Source organism: Nicotiana tomentosiformis, chromosome 1 (genome assembly GCF_000390325.3).
Source record: "Nicotiana tomentosiformis chromosome 1, ASM39032v3, whole genome shotgun sequence".
NCBI classification, from domain to species: Eukaryota; Viridiplantae; Streptophyta; class Magnoliopsida; order Solanales; family Solanaceae; genus Nicotiana; species Nicotiana tomentosiformis.
The window spans coordinates 141,788,291-141,792,474 of record NC_090812.1 but is presented as its reverse complement, the minus strand read 5'-3'; positions in this window follow the sequence as shown (position 1 = coordinate 141,792,474).

Here is a 4,184-nt window from a genome sequence, read left to right as displayed (position 1 = left end):
GGATTAAACCACAAAAGTTGTTATGGAATTGAGTAGAAATTATATATTTGAGTTCATAAGGTCATGGGTAACATTATTTTACGAAAATTCCCGAAATTCGGACATGTGGGCCCTTAGATGACTTTTAGGAACTTTCCGATTTGGGTTGGGTAATTACTCTAATATATGAATTATGAACTTTTTAGCATGTATTGACTAGTTTGAACGACCTTTAGCTAGTTTCGGATTGCTCGACATCGATTTGGGGCAATTAGTGAGGTTAGAGGGCCGAGTAGTGGACTTGAAAGCAAGTTAAGGCTCTTGCCTAATCTTGTAAGAGGGCATTTATCCCCATTGGTGCTTAAATTGTTATGTGCTACTAATTGTGGGTATTACGTACCCAGGAGATGACGAGAGTCTGTACGTAGCTAAAAGTATGTTTATGTCCGGATAGATTTAGGACTTTATCATGTAATATTTGTACTTTTTGAATTTAATTTGTTAGTTTAATTACCTGAATTTATACTTGAAATTGGATTTGGGATTTTGTTAGACCGAGCTTCATTATCTTGAGTTTTGGCGAAATACTTGATTGTCGGTGGAAATTATGCCTTCTTTGAGTACCATTCTATTATGGTAGTCGTTGACCATAGTTTGTAGAGTTTCTCTATCCATGTAGATCGGGCCGAACTCCTCGGTAGTATATTTAAGATGCATCTATGGTTCACACCGGTCGACCCTCGGCAGTATACACGATTATGCTTGATCAGGCTATACGACCTCGGCATAACTCGTGCATAATATCGCTAGGAGTCTGATTATACTTGATATTTCATTCATGACTTGAGAATTAATAATTACTTGATGGCTCGTATTTGTTGAAATTGGCATGTGATAATTGGAAATTTTAAATTGATAATTTTTAAAGAATAGTTTAGTTATTATTTTCTTATTCCATTGTTACTGTTGTATTTCATGCCTATTTATAATTCATGCACTTTATTTATTGATCACTAGTAAGTGTCGATGTCGCCCCCTTGTCACTACTTCTTCGAGATGAGAATAGATACTTACTGTGTACATGTTATTTTACGTACTCATACTACACTTCTGCACAAATTGTGCAGGTGCTGAGGTAGGTATATTTGTTATCTGCTCGGGCGTGCATCCGTATTATCCGGAGACCTAGTGGTGAGCTGCTTTCCAGGATCTAATCTGCAGCACCCGGAGTCTTCTTATTGTTGTTTTTACTACTTTTGTCTATTTTATTTTAGACACTAGTTATAGGGATTTTGTATATTCTACTAGATTGCTCAATCATTTGTGACACTCACTTTTGGGAATTTCTAGTAGATGTTTATGGTTTTGCCCAACCTTATTACTATTTCACTTTTATGTCTTATTTATGAGTTATATCACCATGATTTGTTATACTTAGTTCCTTATTAAATGAGATTGATGATTTTAAAAGTAACAAAATAAATAATTAAATGGATAGTTCAGTATTGGCTTGCCTAGCAGCGACGTTAGGCGCCATCACGGCCTAGAGCGGGAATTGCGTCGCGACAGATTGGTATCAGAGCACTAGGTTCACATAGGTCTTACGAGGCATGAGAAGACCTAGTAGAGTCTTGTGGCTCGGTGCGAAGACGTCCGTACTTATCTTCGAGAGGCTATAGGGTGTTAGGAAACTTCCGTTTCTTCAGCTTCCATCATGCAGTTGATGTTGTGCTAAGTATATTTCTCTTATTCTCTCACAGATGGTGAGAATTCATGTTGAGGCTATACTTGGTGGTATAGGGGCTGTCCCCTGGTTGTTAGAGGCCAATACAGAGGCCGGGGGAGAGCCACAACTCCTGCTAGAGGACGAGGGAGTCCTGGAGTTGCTCCTGTTGTACAACCAGTGGATCCAGTGGAGGATACTGTTATGGAGGAGCAGGATGAGGCGTATGCAGCTGAGACGACCTTGGTGGATTTTATGACTGCACCGGGATTTCAGAAGGTCATGGGCCATATGTTGCGGTTCATGGATTCGATGACTCAGGCAGGGCTATTTCCAGCAAACCCAGCCACATCTCAAGCATGAGGGGGAGCACAGACCCCTATCGCTCAAGATCCAGGGCATGCTACTGCCATTTATCAGCCGCGACCGTTGAGTAGCAAAATCGGCTGGACAACCGAACCAGGTTATATCTTCTTGTCTTTGGCGGTGAGCGGCATGAGGACCTACAGAACTTCATTCATCGTTGCAAGGACATGTTGCATAATATGGGAGTATTGGAGTCCACTGGGTGGACTTTAACACATTTCAATTAGAGGGCAAGGCCCGTAGATGGTGGCAGTCTTATCTCTATAGTAGGCCGTCAGGTTCACCTCCCTTGACTTGGGACTAGTTCACACGTCTCTTTTTGGAGAGGTATATTCCACCCTCTCAGAGGGAAGAGTTACAGGGTCAGTTCAAGCGGCTACAGTAGGGTCAGATGTATATGGCCGATTATGAGGCAAGATTATCTTATTCATCTCGCCACGCATTATGATACTCCCCACAGATGCAGAGAGAGTGCAGAGGTTTATTGCGCGTTTACATTATGGTATCCAGGTTATTATGGATCTAGAGGTTGAGATGAGGACTTCTTATGAGCAGGTTATGAAGATAGCTCGGAGGATCGAGGGTATCCTTCAACTGGGCCTAGAGCATGCACCGAGTGACAACCGGCCTCGATATTCGGAAGGATTCAGTGGTGCTTTCTCTGGGGGTAGAGGTCAGTTCATGAGGGACAAGTCTAGCAGGACTATGTATTCAGCACCACCGTCTGCTCGAGGTTCTCTAGCGCGGCCATACTTCTACGCCATTCTAGAGAGTACCTACCGTCTACCGGCTATTCCGGGTTCCTCCAGCGGGTATTTCGGTCACCAGGGTTAGACTCAGGATCAGAAGTCTTCCGCACCGAGGGGTTTCTACGAGTGCGGGGAGCTTGGTCATATGAGGAGGTTTTTCCCTAGGCTTCGAGGTAGTATAGCACGGCCATCAGCCTATGATCACCACACCAGCTGTCACACCAACCATCCGGCTGACCAGAGGCAGATGGTAGTGGGTAGCGGTCGCCCTAGAGGTGGAGGCTAGCTGGGTGGCGCTCCGGCTAGGTCCTATGCCTTTCCAACCAGACCAGATGCAGTAGCCTCAGACACTATGATAACAGGTATTATTTCTGTCTATGGTAGGGATGCTTTGGTACTATTTGATTCAGGGTCTAGGTATTCATAAGTATGAGTCCTTGGGTGTTCCTGTATATGTGTCCATGCCATTGGGTGATTCTGTTGTTGTGAATCGGGTTTACCAATCCTGTGTAGTGACCTTTTGTGGTTATGAGACCAGAGTGAATCTTCTGTTGCTTGATATGACCGACTTTGAGGTCATCCTGGGAATGGAATATTGTCTATGTACCATGTTGTCCTTGATTGACATGCCAATATTGTTACATTGGCGATGCATGAGTTTCCTAGATTGGAATGGAGGGGTTCATCTATCAGTACATCTAGTCGGGTTATCTCTTTCTTGAAGGCTCGACATATGGCCGAGAAGGGTTGTTTGGCTTATCTGGTTTATGTTCGGGATACTGCTATGGAGACTCCCATGATTTATTTAGAGCACGTAGTGTGGGAGTTCTCCAATGTATTTCCTTCTCATCTACCAGGCATGCCACCAGATCGTGATATCGATTTAAGTATTGATTTGGCGCCAGGAACCCAACATATCTTTATTCCACAATACCGCATGACTCCGAAGGAGATGAAGGAACAACTTGAGAAGTTGCTCGATAAGGGGTTCATTAGGCCGAGTGTGTCGCCTTGGGATACACTGGTATTGTTTGTGAAGAAGAAGGATGGGAGTATGCGGATGTGCATTGATTACCCCCAGCTGAACAAAGTTACCATTAAGAATAAGTATCCGTTGTCGCGCATTGATGATTTGTTTGATCAGTCACAGAATGCCAGGGTGTTCTCTAAGATCAACTTGAGGTCTAGGTATCATCAACTGAGGATTCGTGCTTCGGATGTTCTGAAGATGGCTTTCCGGACTAGATATGGGCATTATGAGTTTCTAGTGATGTCTTTCAGCTTGACTAACGCCCCGGCAGCATTTATGGATTTGACGAATTGGGTGTTTATGCCATATCTTGATTCATTTGTCATTATCTTCATTG